General features: G+C 45.2%; 1 long non-coding RNA gene across 1 annotated transcript; it reads left to right on the top strand.

Annotated features, from left to right (window-relative positions):
• The first annotated feature begins 5,265 nt into the window (after positions 1–5,265).
• On the top strand, positions 5,266–17,665 carry LOC144695411 (uncharacterized). Its single transcript, XR_013579962.1, has 2 exons — positions 5,266–5,436; positions 17,065–17,665. It is a non-coding gene; the product is annotated as an uncharacterized LOC144695411 (long non-coding RNA).
• The last annotated feature ends 2,795 nt before the right edge of the window (positions 17,666–20,460 follow it).

Below are 20,460 nucleotides of genomic sequence, written 5' to 3'. Positions count from 1 at the left end.
TTTTCATGCAGGAGAAGCTGACTCACATCAGCAGAGGGAGGTCCTAGACAGGTGGGTAGTGGAGTGGCCCACGTTAAACCCCTCAATCACTTTGAGGAGTGTGCCATCGCGCTGACTGGCGAGGACGTGGACCATGCCTGCAGCGACAGTGAAGTCGGTGGCGAACATCCACATGAGGATCCTGCACCACATTATCCCTCTCTCAATGCCAACGTGAATGCTTTCTCCCCTGCTTTTCATTCTGCTGCCATCCACTAATTATCTCTAAGATAAAAGCAAAATACTGTGGAAGCTGGAAATATGAAACAAAAACAGAAAATGCTGGAAAAACTCAGCAGGTCTAGCAGCATCTGCGGAGAAAGCAGAGGGAGCAGCTGGCCCACAGGACTGCCAAAGCAAGCCTCAAGGCCTCGGCTGTCCAGAAGCTGCACGCCAAAGTCATCAGAGGCAACAGAGCATTGCACAGGCTGTCTCCACCTCTGCTGTGGATGTCAGGGCAGCACCTAAAAGAAGTGGTAGGCCTAGAAAAGTTAAAAAAATTCTGATCACAAATGGTTGTGCAGGTGAACACGTATCACTTTATAATCTGAAAACATATTCACTTTCACTAAGTAATGCTTAATGTTGTCTTTCAGCTTCATTTACAGGCTTCACAAGTCCTTCCCCTGCATTACCCCCCCATCCCTCCACTGACCTCGAGTGATTCTGGAGGAAGTGTGTGTGTGTGTGTGTGTGTGGCAGGGCCTTTCGGAGTTTCGTGCAAACACTCTCCCACACACGCGGATCCTTCCTCCATCACACTCAGTTCAAGGTTCTGAGCATTTTGAATGCTGCCTGCTGGGGTTCTCTCTTTCAGTTGTCCATCTGAGCTGAGCTGCATCTCCACCCACCCACTGATCACACTCCCATACAGTACCTGTTCCTGCCCAACACAAGGCTCCTTTCACTTTCGATTTTACAAGCTGGTACTGGTGAAGTATATCTTTAGCTCCCCCATCCTTTCCCCTCCCCCAGTCACCCATGACCTTTCCCCCATCATTGTTGACACCCCTGACATCACCTTCCACTTCCCTAATGTTACTTACCAGCCAGAACCTTTTTCTTTCCAGGATGTCCAGGTGAATGTGCGTGTTCCCTACATTCCTGAGAATCACAGTCCCATCCACATTGACTTCCCCGACCTCCTCCTTCCCATCCTCAGGGTCTGCCTCTTAGTCCCCACCAACCTCCCTCGCTTCCCTTCTACCGCTACTGTCGCATTCTCACCCTCCCACTCTACTGGCTTACTCTGACCTCTCTCATTTTCACTATTCCCTCCTACCACGCCCACTCTCATTTTGCTCCCCTGGAGGCAGCCATCAACTTCACATACCCCTCCCTTGCACATTCACCTGCACACCTCCCCTTACTCCCACCTCCACCATTACTCCTTCCTCCATCCTTACTCTTTTCTCACACCTGACTCCTTCCCCACTGTGAACTCCTCCCCCTACCCAAAGTCCTGATCCCCCTGAACTCTTTCCCCCCACTCCGAACTCCTTCCCTTCCTCCCCACTTGCACCTACCTCCTCAGTTACCCCTGTTACACCCTCCTCCCCCACCTACTCCCTCCCCCTTCCCAACTTCACCCCTTCTGACACCATCATACCCCCGCTCTCCCAACCCCAGCCCCCCCAGTACACCTTCCTCTCCAACTCACAGCTGGACCTTCCTCTCCGCCCCCTCGATGATCATCCATAGCAGACCCTCAACAGTGACCTTCCACCTTTCATGAGCTGCTTTGTGGTAGAGCCATTTCCATATAAACCCATCCAGCATGCAATGCACATGTTCCTCCAGGGTCCAGTTGCTGTTGGACTCCAGCATCTTCTGCTTCTTGGATGTCAGCAATGTGAGCAAGGCCCTGATGGTAAGTCCAGACTTCTGCTCATCACGCTTGTCAAGCCATGTTCTGCACTGGCGTGTTTTCCCACCGGCGTGGGCAGTAAAGTTGACATGGGGGAATGATTCTGGCAAGCAGGACCTATAATGATATGCAGATGTATTGAAATGAAGTTCCCGATGTGCAGCGATGGGAAACACAGCCTGCCGTTGACGGGTGGAGCGGACGATTGCAAACTGATTTTTGGGCCCCCTGCGATATTGTCCACTCACGTTGCCATGACACCCAATGCCAACGGGCATGGAAAATTCCACCCTGAGCACCTAGGGGAGAGAACGAGAGGAAGACCCTGGGACAGGCAGTCAGCAGCACCTAGAGGATTTAGTCTATCTAGAGGATCTATAATCAATTAGGAGTAAGGGTAAAATAAAAACAAGGGTCCATATTCTATTTAGTTAAGATATGTCTGGGGAGCTCAGTCCCGTGATTTGCACATCCTGCCCTATGTGGGAAATCCTAGTCACTCTGGGCGGTCTGGATGACCATATGTGCAGGAGGTGCCTCCGACTGGAGCAACTCGAGCTCCAGGTTTTGGAGCTTGAGCGGCAGCTGGGGGCACTACGGTGCATTCATGAGGATGAGAGGTTCGTGGATAGCACGTTACAGGACATGGTCACCCTGCAGCTTAAGGAAGTGCAAGCAAAGAGGGAATGGGTGACCGCCAGACAGAAAGGGACCAGGCAGGTATCGGGGGAATCCCCTGAGTGCACCTTACTCACAAATTGTTTTTCGGCCTTGCAAAATGGTGAGAGTGACGATTCCTCTGTGGAGGCCAACTAGAGTCAAGCCCATGGCACTGTGGGTGGTCCAGCTGCTCGGGTGGGGGGGGAGGAAGAAGTGTGGAAGGGCAATAGTGGTATGGGATTCGCTAGTGAGGGGAGCCTTAGGCGTGACTCCAGGATGGTATGTTGCCTCTTGGGTGCCAGGGTCAAGGATGTCACGGAACGGCTGCAGGGAATTCTGAAGGGGGAGGGTAAACAGCCAGAGGTTGTGGTCCATGTTGGGACTAATCACATAGGAAGAAAGAGAAATGAGGTCCTGCAAGCAGACTTTAGGGAGTTAGGTAGGAAATTGAAAAGCAGGACTTCAAAGGTAGCAATCTCTGGATTACTCCCAGTGCCACACAGTAGTGAGTATAGGAATGGTAGGATAGAGCAGATGAATGTGGTGGCTGGAGAGATGGTGCAGGAGGAAGGGCTTTAGATTCCTGGGGCATTGGGACCGTTTTTGGGGGTGGTGGGACCTGTATAAGTTGGGTGGGTTACATCTGAACAGGAAAGGGACCAACATCCTCGCGGGGAGGCTTTCTGATGCTGTTGGGGTGGATTTAAACTAAATTGGCAGCAGCGGTGGGGGCGGGATCCTGAAAAGTAGCTCAGAGGGAAGAGAAGCAGAAATGGAATTAGAAGTTAAAACACTAGTAAGTGAGTCTGGAAAACAGAGGAAACATAGGCTGGATAAGAAAGAAGTAAGATTAGCAAGGTTAAATGGAATATATTTTAATGCAAGGAGGATAAGACAGACAAGCTGAGGGCACAGATAAGCACATGAGAGTATGATATCATAGCTATAACCGAGACTTGGCGAAAGGGGCAGGATTGGCAGCTCAACATTCCTGGTTATAGGATATTCAGACGAGGTAGAGAGGGGGATAGAAGAGGAGTGGGGGGGAGGAGGTGGTGGGGTGGGGGTGGCAATATTGATCAAGGAATAAATTATAGCAGTGAGAAGGGATGATATCTTGGAGGGATCATCAAATGAGGCCATATGGGTAGAAGTAAAAACCACAAAAGGGGAGAACATGCTGTTGGGTGTGTACTATAGGTCCCCAAACAGTCAGGGAGAGATAGAGGATCAAATATGTAATCAAATTTCAGAGAAGTGTAAGAATAATAAGTTAGGAGATTTTAACTGCTCAAATATTAACTGGGATAGTTTTTGTGTGCAAGGTAGGGAGGGAGCAAAATTCTTAAGTTGCATCCAGGTGAACTTTTTTAGCCAGTACATAGAAAGCCCAACAAGGGAGGGGGCAGTTTTAATATTTGGAAATAAGTCTGGGCAGGTGGAAGGCGTATCAGTAGTGGAGCATTTTGGTGGTAGTGACCATAACTCAGTTAGATTTAGGATAGTTATGGAAAAGGATAATGTTGGGCTGGGAATAAGTTCTAAACTGGGGAAAGGCTATACAATACGATTTAGCCCAAGTAGACTGGGAGCAGCTACTTGCAGATAAAACTGTGTCAGAGCAATGGGAGGCATTCAAGGAAGAAATAGCGAGAGTACAGGGCAAATATGTTCCTGTAAAGACAAAGTGGGGGGACCAAGTCCAGAGACCTTGGATGTCAAGGGACATAAAGGTTAAGATTAAGAAAAGAAGAGAAGTTTATGGCAGATACTAAAGGCTCAGTATGGCAGAGTTCCTAGAGAAGTATAAAAGGTGCAGAGGGAACATAAAAAGGAAATTAGGAAAGCTAAGAGAGTGCATGAGAAAGCATTGGTGGGTATATAAAAGGAAAACACAAAGGGTTTTTTTTAAATCTGTAAAGAGCAAGAGAATAACTAGGGAAAGAGTAGGGCTAATTAGGGACCATAGAAATAATCTGTGTGTAAACCCAGAAGATGTGGGTACAGAATGTGCACCCCCACTAGGGCTATCTGTACCTTACTTGTCCTGCTTTCTACCCTTAATTAGCACATTCCTTAGATAACATCACCACCTTCAACACCTCTTTGTTCTTTTGTCTGTGACATCTTTTGGTTATCTCCAACTATCACTGGCCTCTATCCAGCTCTACTTGTCCCACCCCACCCTTAAACCAGTTTATATTTCACCTCTCTTCTATTTTTACTTAGTTCTGTTGAAGGGTCATTCGGACTCGAAACGTTAACTATGTTCCTCTCCGCAGATGCTGCCAGACCTGCTGAGTTTTTCCAGGTATTTTTGTTTTTGTCTTCACAGATGTTGTTAGACCTGCTGAGTTTTTCTAGCATTTTCTGTTTTTGTTTCAATGTTGTCTTATTAAGTTCCAGTGAAACCCCTTGCAATGTTAAACTATTTGAAATGTGCTATATAAATGTGTGTTGTTATAAAACAGCCACTTGATTTAACAGCAATGCCACGGGAGACCAATTAGTGCATAAAAATAACTATCCTCTGTTTTTGCCTTCAATGCATATCAGTTGGATTCTGATATAAACACCTGACTGGCAATGGAAATTCATTGCACATTCAGTAACTAATGTGTTTAGTACAGGAAGCGTGTTTTTTTCTGCACACATGCAGCTTTTACCATTTTTTTCTCTCATTATACTTCTCTTTCCGAGGTTACTTCATTGGTTTCCGCTGAGCTCAGCTTAGGAGTGAAGGGTTTGACACTGTCGGAGTTTTTGGCTACCATTCGGTTGGATCGGCAGATTGAATCACCACGATACCCGGCTCGATGACAATGAACAAAATCCTGATCTGTCTCCTTGTCTGCTGCATGATGCTTTTTGTGAGTACCAGGCAAGAAGTATCGACTCACTCTACTGTTGAAAACTCATCGAATAATATTGTTTCAGAAATGCAATTGTTAACACATTCAAAGTCTGCATGAAATTAACTTCGTTCAGGACATCAGATGGCAATGTTCTGATTTAGAAGTTGATGGTATGGAAATAGAGTAGGTGATATGGTTATCCAGCTTGTTGCCAGGTCCTTGCAGTGTTTGGAGAACTGTGGTAGTGGATGGAGTGAATTAAACTGTGAGACAGGCTACGGTCCTATCAAAAGAAAAATCAGATAGTAATATATCTGAACGTTAGGGTTGGATTTTCCAATGGGCTTCAGGACCTGGAGATCAAGGCTAATTTTTTATTTGTTTATTCGTTCACGGGAAGTGGGTGTCTGACTAGGACAGCATTTATTGCCCATCCCTAGTTGTCTTTTGAGAAGGTGGTGGTGAGCTGCCTCCCTGAACCACTGCGATCCATGTGGTGTAGGTACACCCACAGTGCTGTTAGGAAGGGAGTTCCAGGATTTTGAAGCAACTAAAATATAGTTCCAAGTCAGGGTGGTGTTTGGCTTGAAGGGGAATTTCCAGGTGGTGATGTTTTCGTGCACCTGCTGCCCTTCTTCTTCTAGGTGGTATCGGTTGTGGGTTTGGGAGGTGCTGTCAAAGGAGCTTTGCTGAGTTGCTGCAGTGCATCTTGTAGATGGTGCACACTGCTGCCACTGTGCACCGCTGGTGGAGGGGGTGAATGTTTAAGGTGGTGATGGGGTGCCAATCAAGCGGGCTGCTTTGTCCTGAATGGTGTTGAGCTTCTTGAGTGTTGTTGGAGCTGGGACTCCCCACTCAGCTCAGTGATCTTCTGGGGGGGGCGGTGGTTGCCTCATAATTGGTTGCCTCTGCACTCGCTGTCCTTAGGGCAGCTTCCAATGCTGCCGGCCCAGCCTTGGCAGCCTCCCTGGGAGAGAATTTCCCAGCTGAGACAGACCCGGGACTCAGCATGGAGATGCCCTCGGAAGTGTATATTTTCCCCTCGGATTGGAGGGGGATCCCCTCTGGGTGGATCGTTTAGGCCATGGGTGCGGCCTTTCTTGCCTTCCCAGCCCACCCCCAGGAAAGTTCCTCAGCGGTGGGAATGTGTAGGGAAGCTGTCCCAATGCAGCTCCCCTCTATTACCCCTCCAAGCTTGCCACCAGGGGAATGGGAAAATTCTGCTCATTCTTTTCTCTTGAGTGAGAGTATCTTAGCAACTTGCTCTAATCAATTAGATTGTTTTGAAATGTGTGAGGAAATCTAAATTGGGCATATTCATTTAATAAACAGTGAGGTTTACCAAAAGTTGCCTTGTTGAAAGGAGAGAGTTTTTTTTTTAAAACAAAGGACCCCTTAGTTACAGAATATACAGCTTAACACATCCGCTGTTTGAAACTCTCCCTCCCACCTATTTCTGAATTGTTCAATTCTCCTGACATTGACTGGGGCTTATTCACTTTTCAGACCACGTCCCTAGTTTGGCACAATGCGTTTGACAGCACTCTATAAATCCAGGCACTGAAAAAGAAACTTATTTCTGGGTTTGGAACAGATTATCTGATTTATAGCGGATTGGGATCACTGGCCGCTGAACACTGGGACCTGCCCTTGCAAATGTTTGAAATGTAATTGAAATCTGTGCAATCAATTGGAGACAACTGCCTTCAAACTGTTAGCAAACTGCAGGCATTTGGGAGCGTTGGGGTTTGATTAATTCTTTCTTAATCTTAAGTCTATTGTTTCTCAAATGTTTGCATCTTGCTTTCTGTGTTTCCCCCCTCGGTTTCACGCATTTCTGATTTGAACTGGCAGCAAAGGAAATACACAGATGAGTTTCACTGAAACAGCAAACACTTCCTTCCCTGCCCCATCATCTAGAGCTGGTTCAGTCAATCGCCTTCGCCAGCCACATGATCCTGCCCCGATCTCTTTCTGCTTGAGACGCCAGTCAGTTCCCAGGGGTTTGTACAAGTGTGAAAGATGGAATAAGGGCCTGGGTCTAAATTTTAACCTCATTTTTCAGTTACTGGATTTAATGTGCTGAAGTAGGAACATGGTCTGAAAAGTAAATAAAGCCAGCCAACATTAGGAGAATATGATGATTCGGAAAGCTCTGAATGAATGATCTGCTGCCTTTGGCTTTAGAGCAGGATGTCAAACTCATTCCATCCAAGTAACAGTGGAATTCAGAAACATTCTGATAACTTGCATCTCACTAACGGGGCTTGAATGTAACTTTGTGCAAGTGGATGGATTTTGAATGGGTTAAAATCTCGTCCAAAGGCGTGGGGCAGTGGGGGGAGGAGAGGGGGTTTGCAAGATAACTGTTGTCCCCCTCACCCTCCCCAATCCTGCCTGATATGTACAGGCTGTTTGCTTTAAAAAATGACAATGTGCAATTTCCACAACTCAAATAAAAGTTTGCTTTTAAAATAGGAACCTGCACTGTGTCCACCCTCTCTCTCCTTCTCACCCGCAGCTTAGCTCCACTTCCTCAGCCATCTCACATCGCCCTTCCTCCACCATCTCCGCTGCTTTTTCCACTGACCTGTCCCCTTGCCCTCTCCTCGATATCTTCCCTACCCTCCCCCTTGTCCTCTCCACTGCCTTCTCCCCTTGCCCTCTCCCCGATATCTCTACTGCCCTCTCCCTGTCCACCCACTGTCTAATTTCCATGGTATCTCCGCTGCCTTCTCTTTGCCCTCACCTACCCTCTCCTCCATCCTCTCACCAGCTCTGTTTCCATATTCTCCCTACCATCTTCCCCTCTCTCTTTCCTTCCCTGCCCTCTTTCTTCCTTATCCCCTCTTCCCAGCTTCTCTCCCACCTTCTCTCTTGCCCTCTCTCCTGTTCCTCCTCTCCCACACTATCCTTACCATCTTACCCACATTCCCCACGGACTCCTGCACTGTCTCTGGTCTCTCCCTGCACTATCCCCTTAATCCATGAGGGAAACTTGATCCCGCTATCACAATGATTTTGCAATTTGTATTTATTTTGAGGTGTGTGCTTTGAATTCAGAAGTAATAAGCTCACCGAGACCTTTAGAGGTTTAAAACAAAAATTAAAATATTTATTAACAAAAGAAAATATGTCAAACTCATACATAAAATTCCAGTTACTTAATACAGTAGTAAATGCTAAAATTCCTACCTAACCTGACTCCCAAATACACCCCCTTATAAGGCAACAGTCCAAACCAAACTTTAAAGTTAGAAAGAACAGGCCCACACAATTATCACCTTTAAGGGCTGGATGCAACAGACTCATGCAGATATGACTGGTGGCTTTTGTCTGAGGCTTTTTCGCAAGCTTCGGCTAGATAGGACCTCTCTCAACATTGCCTTTCATTCTCCCTTGTATACGTTTTCTCTCTTTTTAATTTGTAAATTTCATTGTCCCATTGTCTTTGAAAATGCACTTTCCCGTAATATAAAACTTTTCATGGGGCTAATGTTGTCAGTAATCTTTGGGAAAAATAAACACACTGCTTGGCCTAGCTTCTCTCACTAGATGTAAATGTTCTGCTATGTCTTTAAAATTCAAACTGCCCTGATTTATCTAAAAATGCAAATTCCCTTCACATCTTACATTCTAAGACTTCAGTCATGTTTATGTATTTAGTATTTCAAACCCCTCTCTCCCTAACTTCTTTTGATATTTCCCACCCTCCAGATCAGCAGTCCCCAATTCAGTTAAATCCCATACACACATACACAGACACACATACAGAAAACTATGCAAACCCCACTTTTACAATATATCACAATAACATTATGAAAATTATTATACTTTCATAACAGTAATGAAGAGGTGGAAAATTCTGTCCAATGTGCCCATTGTTCAGCACGGGTCCAGGCGCCACATTTTATGGGGTCACACAGGCGCAAGACAATTTTTAAAAAAAGGTGAAAAGAGCTAGTAAAGTCTTGCTAACTTCTGAGCTCTAGACAGAAATTTATAAATGACCAGAATTTCTCTCTAACTTACCTAGCAGTAATGTAGCATCATATAAAATATAGAATGGTAGAACACAGAAGGAGACTATTTGGCCCATCACACCTGTGCCAGCTCTTTGAAAGCGCTATTCAATTAGTCCCACCCTCCTGCTCTTTGCCCTTAACCTTGTAAACCTTCCTCTTCAAGTATTTATGCAGTTACTTTTTGAAAGTTACTATTCAATTTGCTTTCACTACCCTTTCACACAGTGCCGATCAGATCACAGCTCTCTGCGTAAAACAAGTTTTCATCTCTCCTCTGGTTCTTTTGCTAATCCCATGGTACCTGCATGATTTTGAACAACTCTGTCAAATCTCTTGTTAATCTATAAATTTTTGAACACTTAAGGAGATCAAGTGACACGGGGATAGGCTGGAAACTGGATTCATCCAAGATCTTATTGATTGGTGGAGCAGGTTCGAGGGGCCATATTCCCTATTCCTGCTCTTATTTCTTATGTTCTGCTCTGAGGAGAATAAGACAATCTTTTCCAGTTTCTCTGCATAACTGAATTTCCTTATCCCTGGTGCCATTCTAGGAAATCCTATCCACACCCTCTCTAAAGGTACAGTTTTGGGCAAACAGGAAGGATATAAAACCAATGAAACTGGTGCAATGTTGATTTGCTAGGATGTTACTGGGGATGAGCGAGTATAGATCATTAAAGGCCAGTGTCGGACCTCAAGCCAAGGATGAGGTCGACCCCATCCCAGATGTTATAATCCAGAAAGCCAGGCGCTGAAGGATAAAACTAGAGCCAATCCTTACACACTTATAAGCTTTTATTTACAGAGACACATATTACAAATATGCACGTCCAAACCCAACAGCTACAGTTTCATTATGCCCCTATATACTCTTTTGGTATACCAGTGAATGAAATGGACAAATTAATAAAGTAAGCAAATTAACAAGTAAATTAAAGTGATGGCCACCTAAAGGGGCACTGTAACAAAAGGCAAAATCTTAACAGAAACGTATCTAATCAGATTAAAATGTTGTTCTCGCGTCTGATGATGCACTCCAGCCCCCGCTGTGCCCACTAGTCCTGGAAGTCCGCTCATATAAATAGGACCACAAGTGAATCCCCAGTTCATGTCCATCATCTACATACAATTAAATAGTCAATTAACACCAGCTACTTTTACATTGTGCCTCTCTTTCCTGTCTGGTAGAATCCCATTTCACTCACAGCAAGGAAATGGAGAAATTTCAATCAGCCCTTCCTAATTTACACATGCTTTCAGTTCCACTCACGAAGCCCAGCCTAGTTCTCGTGTGCCTTGATCACTTATCCTCTGACTTGCCAAAATGCCTGATCATCTCTCCATTTAATGGCACTGATTCCAGTTTATTCTATGAACCATTGCTTTTGTTTCCTGAGCTGATGGGAACTGTGTGAAAGGTAGTGAAAGCAAATTGAATAGTAACTTTCAAAAAAGGAACTAAATAAATACTTAAAAGGAAAAATTTACAGGGTTAAGGGGAAAGTGCAGGAGAGTGGGACTAATTGAATAGCTCTTTCAAAGAGCTGGCACAGGTGTGATGGGCCTTCGGTGTTCTACCATTCTTTCTGCTATTTGTTTGAAGGTGTTATTTTTTGTTAAAACAGAAAGATTTCGGGGGTACATTGGAGATAATTTTGACTTTGGGATATACGGGCAATATTGGATTAATCACCTGTTCTACATCTGTCCTGATTCTTATTGCCTTTGACTTCACCCAAAATTACCCATTGTTACTAACTTTATAACAACAACAGTTTATATTTATACAGTGCTTTTAATGAAGTAAGATGGCCCAAGGCATATCACAGGAGTGTTAGCAAACAAAATTTGATACTGTGCCACATAAGCAGTTATCAGCACTGGTGACCAAAAGCTTGGTCATGGAGGTAAGTCTTCAGGAGCATCTTAATAAAGGAACATGAGATGGGGAAGCAGAACGTAAAAGCAAAATGCTGTGGATGCTGGAGATCTGAAATAAAAACCGAAAGTCCTGGAAAGACTCAGCAGATCTGGCAGCATCTGTGGAGAGAGAAACAGAGTTAATGTTTCGAGTCTGTACGACTCTTCTTCGAAGAAAAGTTGCAGGGACGGCTGACAAAGGTGGAGTGATGCAAATTAGGGATACGCAGGAGGGCAGAATTGGAGGAGCACAGAGATCCTGGGGGGCTGGAGGAAGTTACAGAGATAGGCAGTGCTTTTGAAGCGTGGCTACTGTTGTAATGTAGGCAAATGCAGCAGTCAATTTGTGTACAATGAGATCCCACAAACAACAATGAGATAAATGACCAGATGATTGGGTGTATATGAACTCATACTTGATGCGACATAAATTAATCATGAGGAAATCAGGATTTTGATTCCCAGCTTACTGCTGATCTGATACTTGTGCTGTGAATGGTGGGCCCTTGTGGTGTTAAAGCTGTTGGCAGAAGGATGGGACAGTGATTGTGCCACTGTTGACATATTGCTAGTCACAGACAGACTTGCCATGTGGCTGTTCCTTTTACAGGGCAAAATGTGCAGACTGTACCTAGTGGAGATGGGTGTAAGTCGCCTTGCTTGACTCACTGCTCTCGTTACCTACTAGGCTGCTACTTCTGTGACTGTTTTATATAAAATGGGAGTGGATCGACTGCAGATCCAATTTCTTCCTGGTGATTATGGGCTTCTTGTGGCAATAATTGATACATACACTCCCCTGAGACTCACAACATTAACTCTGTGTTTCATCAAACCTGAAAACTGAGACTCAAAGCAAGCTGTGTAGTAACAATCCAACAATGAATCACTTATTGTTATATACAGGACGTAAGACAGATGCACATGAACAAGGGACCCCAATAAGGAACCAGGAATGAACTGGCAGTTCTTAGCCAAAATGAAAGTTTCAGTGGGGAACTGCATGAGAAATGCTGCCGGTGATGAGTACAATTTTGTGTGACATTTGTAGGACATTTTCCTTTTTAATGCAGTTTGGCCCATTGCCCAACCCCCTCTCCCAACCAAGGAGAGCTGAATATCTGGAGTAGTCTTGTTCACTCGATTCCTCACCCCCTCCCCAACTGTGTACCCAATCAGTGAGGTCACAGGCGAATATTTAACAAAACATTATCTTCATTTTTTTTTCTCTCTTTTATACCCACAAGGGCCCCATAGAGTAGGTGAAAATGACCCTTGGTGATTCCCACTGGAGTTCAAGCCCCCTTCTACCCTGAAGGTTCTGACTCTCACTGGGGTTCAGGTCCCCTCCTCCTCTGACGGTGTGGACTCTCACTAGTATCTGGTTCAAAAGCCATGACACCTTCAGGCCCCCTCCCTTGAGGTGTCCACCCTGTAGTTGCAATGCTGGACAGGCTCTTTGAACATGGAGGTTATCACACATGAGGGAAGTGAGACGTTCAACTAAATGTAATTATGAACATAATTCTTGTGTTTCTCCTGTTCCCCGACCACGGAGGCTGAAGTCAGGTGGAGCACCTCACCTACCCTGGCTGAGATCAGTTCACTCAGCATAAATGGGGGATGGATTTAAGATCTTCTGACTTGTGCCACTTAATGTGGGACCATTCAAAGTGTTCCCTCAGAAACATTTTTTAAATACAGCATCATATTGGATGAGGCATACGGAATTACATGCAACTTATTGCACAGAAACAGGTCATTCGGTCCATCAGATCTATGCTCCAGACAAGCCTCATACCATCCTATTTTATCTCACCCTATCAGTGTAACCTTTCATTCTTTTCTTTATCTTGTGCTTATTCAGCTTCACCTTACATTATTCTTAAGTTACCTGCAGGGTGTGAGAGAAACACTCAAACGTTTCTCTTCCTCATTGCTTTCCCCATTGTTAGTCACTCTCACATTATTATACTGCAGAGTTCAGGGCTGTGCAACTTGTACAGAGTGTGCCTGTGAGACAATCTCAACTGCATGTTTTGCCCAGATTGCTGCAGTTAATTGTTACCATGTGCACACAACACTTACATAGTGTGCACTAACTCTGCAATAGCGTTATTTCACACCTGCTGTCTTGCAGCTGTACCACAAGTGAAGGCTGTGAGTTCACGGCTAACATTATATGAGCATCAACAACAACTTGCATTTATATAGCTCACTTAATGTAGTCAAACATTGTAAAGGTGCTTCACTGGAGTGTTAGCAGTCAAAACTGAACCGCCTGAGGAGATATTAGCACAGGTGACCAAATGCTTGCTAAAAGAGGTAGATTTTTAAGGAGCAGCTTAATGGTGGAGAGAGAGGTGGAGAGGTTCAGGGAGGGTCTTCCAGATGTTGGGGTCTAGGCAGCTGAAGGCACGCCTGCCAATGGCGGGGCTACAGGAATTGGAGATGCGTAAGTGGCCAAAATTGGAGGAATGTTGAGTTCCCTGAGGTTGTTGGAGGAGTTACAATGATAGGGGAGAGGCATGGCCGTGGATGGATTTGAATATAAGGATATTGACTAGGAGCCAGTATGTGTCAGTGAACACGGGCTGATGGGCGAAAAGGGTTTAGTGTGAGTTAGAATACTGGCATCAAATTTGGGTGAGCTGGAGGTTGGAATGTGTAAGATGGGAGGCCGGCCAGGAGAGCAGTAAAATACTTCAACGCAAATTAATCCTGCCGCCCCCGCCACGCCCAACATTTCTTCCAGCTCTGAGACATTCAATGTTTTCAAACTGCAAGCAACACGAAGAAGAGAAGTGTAGCACAGCAGTAAAGTGAGACGATGATTGAGTGTTGAAGGCCCTTTATCTCTGTGCCTGTTGTTTAAATAACTACTTGGATGGGCTGTCAGCAACCATGGGGGCAGAACCTGAGATGGATCAAATAGACAGGAGAAACGGAACAGAAAAATTGTGGTTGAGGAGAAAGATTCAACGTTATCTATTTATTATTAAAAGTTTGGCAGATGGCCAGCATTCCCTGCCCATAAACTCTCCTTCCCGCAACACATTTTAAGTCATAATGAAAAACTCCACGGAAACATGCCAGCATTTCTGCCAGGTTTAAATTGGCTCATGCTACACAACCCAAAAAATCTGCACATGCAACCCAAGTAAACACATACTCTGCACACAATTGATTATTTTTGGTTGGTTAAAGGTTGGACATTGACCAGGAAACTTCTTTTTATTTGTTCACGAGATGTGGGTATCTCTGGCCAGGCCAGCATTTATTGCCCATCCCTAATTGCCCTTGTTCAGGGAGCATTTAAGAGTCAACCACATTGTTGTGGGCCTGGAGCCACATGTAGGCCAGACCAGGTAAGGATGGCAGATTTCCTTCCCTCAAGGGCATTTGTGAACCAGATAGTTTTTTTTTTACGACAATCAGCAATGGTTTCATGGTCATCATCAGACTTTTAACTCCAGATTTTTATTGAATTCAAATTTCACCATCTGCTGTGGTGGGATTCATACCTGGGTCCCCAGAGCATTACCCTGGGTTTCTGGAATACTAGTTCTGAATAACTTGTAGAACTTCCCTGCTCATATTCAAAAGAAAGTCATGAGAAGGCAAACATGGCCTACAGTGTCAGCCTAGATTTTGTCCTGCAATGTATTTGAACACCCAACTTTCTGACTGCAAGGGTGAGAGTCTTACCCATTGAGCCACAACTGACAGTAAATGCTTTGCTTGTATGTGGGTGACCAGCATTGGATGTGGTCCTGATGGAGAGGCCTGTCTCAATGAGCCCTGCATTATTCCAGTCAGATATCCTCTTATTTCCTATATATTCTTCAGCATTTTGTTACCTTTAGGGGAGTCAGTTAGAGGTGTGGCCCTCACCCACCTCCGTCCCTGCCTCCAGCCCCCCAGTTCAGGTGGGGATCCCATTCTATCAGTACAGTCCCTTCCTGTCCCAGAATTGGTGACAGTGCCCCATGAAAAGGAACTTCTCTTTCCCACACCAGTCCTTTACCCATGTGTTAATTCTCTTGATCTGTCTGCTACTGTGTCAATTTGCAAATGACTTGGGCAATAATCCATAGATTATTAACCTCGAGGTCCTGCTTTTGAATTTAGAGCTTAATTCTTGATATCTTTCAGCAGGGTCTCCTCCCTGTTCCTACTTTAGTGATTTTTTTTCTCAACTGGATTTACCCCTTCCTTTTCCAAGTTCCTTTCCAAGATATCCCTTAACCTGGCACTGGGTAGGCAATACATGCTTTGGGATTCTTGTTCATTGCTGTAGAGAACATTTTATCTATCCCCCTAATTATAGAGTTCCCCATTACTACCACATTTCTATTCTGTTCTTCCCACTCCTTCCTTTGGACAGCCTATTGAGCCTTGGTCTGCATTGTGGCTGACCACACTCAAATCTTTATCTTGCCCTCACATGTAGCAAGTACATTGGACCTTTTGGACAGGATCAGGGCCATTCCTGGGATGGCGGGATTGACATATGAGGAGAGATTGAGTCGGTTAGGATTATATTCTCTGGAGTTCAGAAGAATGAGGGGGGATCTCATAGAAACCTATAAAATGCTAACAGGACTAGACAGGGTAGATGCAGGAAGGATGTTCCTGATGGTGGGGGAGTCCAGAACCAGGGGTCACAGTCTGAGGATACAGGGTAGACCATTTAGGATCGAGATGAGGAGAAATTTCTTCACCCAGAGAGTGGTGAGCCTGTGGAATTCATTACCACAGAAAGTAGCTGAGGCCAAAACATTGTATGTTTCCAAGAAGGAGTTAGATATAGCTCTTGGGGCGAAAGGGATCAAAGGATATGGGGAGAAAGCGGGAGCAGGCTATTGAGTTGGATGATCAGCCATGATCATAATGAATGGCGGAGCAGGCTCAAAGGGCTGAATGGCCTACTCCTGCTCCTATACTCCTGCTCCTAGTTTCTATGTTTCTATGTCAATGTTTGTGATGCCATAGCCCCAATCCTGTCACTGGCCGAAAGGCTCAACCTCACAGCCAATTGGAAAGCAAAGAAACTCTTCATTACCCAGTTGGATGATTCTTGGCTGTCAGTCATTGAGCTTTTACTCACATCTCCAATATTAAGTTTAACCTATAAACAAGCATTCAAAGAAAATGGAAAAATACCCCTGTGGCATTTTTTGAATGGCCCCTGTGATATTTCTGCTGGAGATTAATCTTCAAATCCGGGAGAATACAAGGCAACCCTGAAGGGTTGGAAATGTAATGGTATTCCAAAACACCTCACATACTATGGATTATTTTTGAAATGCTGTTTTGTGGACAAGATTTAAATTCCTAATTTGGAAATATTTTAACAAAAGCAATCTACTGTTGGTGCTGGATATTTGAAATAAAAACAGAAAATACTGGTCTGGCAGCATCTGTCGAGCAAGGAAGAGAATTAATGTTTCAGGCCCGTGAGTTCTGGGGAAAAGTCACCGACCTGAAACTTTAACTCTGTTTCTCTGCCCACAGCTGCTGGATGACCCGTTCAGTACTTCCAACATTTTTTTTTTAATTTTTATATAGGAAATATTTCTTTCTTGTTACTGAAATGTGATTGAAAAGTTGAGTTGAATTCAATTTCAGGATACAAAACTCCCAGGATGAAATCGGTTTCTCCTTTTGATCATTTTCCTTTCTTTATTTGTAGGTTTCCATATTGGCAACAACGCCAGGGCCTATTGCAATAACGCCAACAAAAAGTGGAGCTGCTGGATTTGCCTCGGCCGCTGCCACACTGCTGGTTTTGTCACTTCTTCCAGTCTTCCTGCAGAGAGTTCTCTCGTAACTTGATGGCCAAAGTCCCTTCAACTCCCTCATCCGTCACCATGGAAACCCATTCCATAAAGTCAACATTCATCTTCTGACTCACTCTCAAGCTTCATTACCGACTGGGGCCTGATACTCTCTCTTCTACCTGTTCATCACTGACTTGGGCCTGATCATCTCCCACCACCACTCCACCCCCCCCCACTCAACCCCTGCCAACCCTGCCCTGCCCCCACCTCCTCCCCCATCCTATCTCTGCCCCTTGATATCCACTAATCCTTTCACTCTGGCCTGCTAAGTGAATGGAATCCACATATGTGTTATTGTCAAGAAGGGAGAAAAATAATTAAAGTAAATAAGAAACACTGCAAATTGTGGAATTGATGTCTGATTGGAGACGAACATTCTTATACTGATGTTCATATACTGTGTCAGCATTTGGCATAATTTTCACAACAATAAACATCTTGATGCAGTGCCTACATGGGTGTTATGTTATTGGTTGTAATTTCTGTGTCTATCTTGTCTAACTTGCAATGAAACGTTACGGTTTTATTGATCAATGATTGATCATTAACGCAAGTCAGAATTAACGAGGCCCTGGTCATTTTTTGATCCATGAATGTGTGCTTAAACTTGATAAATTGATACTCTGATCACTCATCAGGTACATGTCACTGGAACGAATAAATCAGAGAACAAGGCCTCGATTTTAACCTTCCATTCCCGACGTGCGGGAGACTGTAAGGGATGGGGGCCAGTGTTTAAAATATTGGAATCGAGGAACCCGGCCTCCTAGCCAGTTCCTTTTTGCAAATCCAAATCAGTCCATCAACATGGCTGCTGGAAAAGGCAGATTGGGGTCCAGTTCACTTTTAAAACCGTTGCTCGATTACATCGTTGGCGCCACAATCTAAACTTAACCGTAGGTAAGGTGGGTGATGCTCAGTTGGGATTCCATGTCCGGGGATCTCGCACTGAAGGGGGGGGGTGGTCCCACACTGTTGGGGTTCTGAAAGACTTGTGCTGTGGAGGACCTGTGAGCCAAGCTGTGGGGAGGGGGGAGGGGTGGGTGGTCCTGTGCTCTGAGGATCCTGCTCTCTGGAGGTTGTTGCTGGATGAAGGCCCCAGCGCTAAGTCCCAGGCTGCAGGTGCAGTCTAGTCCAGGTAAGTGCTGATGATCAGGAAGAGCAGGAGAGCTTCACCCTCTCCCCTGACACAGGTCTGACCAGGGAGCTTTCAGGATCAGCCCAGTCCTGATATTGCGGTTTCCCTTCCCTCCCCTTCTTGTGCCCCAATGTGTTTTACAACCAGTGAAGTATTTTTTTCGAAAATGATTTCTGTTGTAACATGGGAAAATCCAAGTTGCACACAGCAAAATCCCAACACAGGGCTGAGATAGCCATTTTAGTGATGTTGGCTCATGGATAAATATTGGTCAGCACGATGGAGAGAATTTCCCTCTTCCAATTGGTGCCTTGGGATCGTGCCATCAAGTTAACTTCTCAACCAAGGGGCAGCAGCTCCACCAGTGCAGCCCTCCCTCAGTACTGCTCCTCTGACAGTGCAGCCCTCCCTCAGTACTGCTCCTCTGACAGTGCAGCCCTCCTTCAGCACTGCCCCACTGACAATGCAGCCCTCCTCAGTACTGCCCCTCTGACAGTGCAGCCCTCCCTCAGTACTGTCCTTCTGACAGTGCAGCCCTCCCTCAGTACTGCTCCTCTGACAGTGCAGCCCTCCTTCAGCACTGCCCCACTGACAATGCAGCCCTCCTCAGTACTGCCTCACTGACAGTGCAGCCCTCCCTCAGAACTGTCCTTCTGACAGTACAGCCCTCCCTCAGTACTGCCCCATCGACAATGCAGCCTTCCTCAGTACTGCCCCTCCGACAGCGCAGCCCTCCCTCAGTACTGCCCCTCTGACAGCGCAGCCCTCCCTCAGTGCTGCCCCTACAACAGTGCAGCTCTTCCTCAGTACAGCACTGATGGCGTCAGCCTAGATTCTGTGCTGTTGTCTCTGGAGTGCATTTCAACCGACAATCTTCTGACTCAGAGGCAAGAATGCTATCACTCAGCCACAGCTGACACCTAAAATGGTGGAAGAGAAACGACAACAGGAAACAAGGCTTTGAAGACAGGATATCTAGACAGAGGCAAGGTCTTTGATATCGACATTGCACTGCTTCTTGTGAAACGTGCGTTGAACATGGTGGTGAGGGGGTAAAGCAACCTGGACCTGTCACAGGATGTGACCTTGCTCGCCAATTTGATGACAAGCTTCCAACAGCACATTCATTATTCACTGGAAACTTTCCACAGGCCAAGGGAAGTGTTCACTATTCAATCAGTGCCATGTTTCTGAGGAAGTCTCAGGGTATCTTGGTACACTGTTAACTTTCTGATTCAGACACCGAAACAAACAGCCTCTTCTTGATGCCACACACAATTAGTCTGCCCTGAAAAAATATTTGCAAAATACTTTCGCAATTATTTTAAACACACGCTTTGCAAAGAGGGACCAGAAACAGAATGAGCTTTGAACGGGGAGTAAATCACATTTGCGGTTTAGTATACGGAGTTGTGTTCTCATTGAGTGGTCACATTGCAGTCTGCCTGTGGATTTTTCAACATTCTCACAACACTTTCCTAAACAGTTTCGGACAACTGGCTTTCAGACATTGCCTGTGTGCTGCATCCACCTCTTCCTGACTCGTTCCTTACCCAAGAACCATAAGCTCACCGTTTGCCTTTGTAAACTTCACCTCTGGAAGTTATTTTTTTCCTTTGAATTTGAGAATTCCTCACAGTTTTCCGACATAAATCCAACAAAAGATGAAAGAAGTGTTACTACTTTTAGAGAACGACGGGGGCTTAAAATGAGGCGTCAGGATCAGGATGTGTATAATTAAGGGTAGGTTTGGACAAATTTCCTCCAATCATCACACATTACAAAAATTTAAGGGAGTTATTGCAGTACAGTGGATAGCATCCCTACCTATGGGCCAGAAGCTCTGGGTCTGAATCCTGCCCCAGGACTTGATGGCCAAGGAATGTGCGTTCACAATCCGGCCAAATAGATTGAGTATCAACCAGCAAATTCTTCCAAAACGCCAATGGCAGGTGGTGGAAATAAAATTGGAGGCTCTATTAACACCATCCATAGCTCCAGACTATAACATACATGTAAAGGTGCGTGTTGCCACAGCAATTCAAAGTCCCTGAGTGAACTGTAACACATCGCCATGGAAGTTTAAACAAATTCAGGAAGGTTCCCTCTG

The sequence above is a fragment of the Cetorhinus maximus genome, chromosome 21 (genome assembly GCF_964194155.1).
Source record: "Cetorhinus maximus chromosome 21, sCetMax3.hap1.1, whole genome shotgun sequence".
In the NCBI taxonomy this organism is placed as follows: domain Eukaryota; kingdom Metazoa; phylum Chordata; class Chondrichthyes; order Lamniformes; family Cetorhinidae; genus Cetorhinus; species Cetorhinus maximus.
The sequence above is the reverse complement of the archived record's forward strand: the minus strand, read 5'-3'. Positions and strand labels throughout refer to the sequence as shown.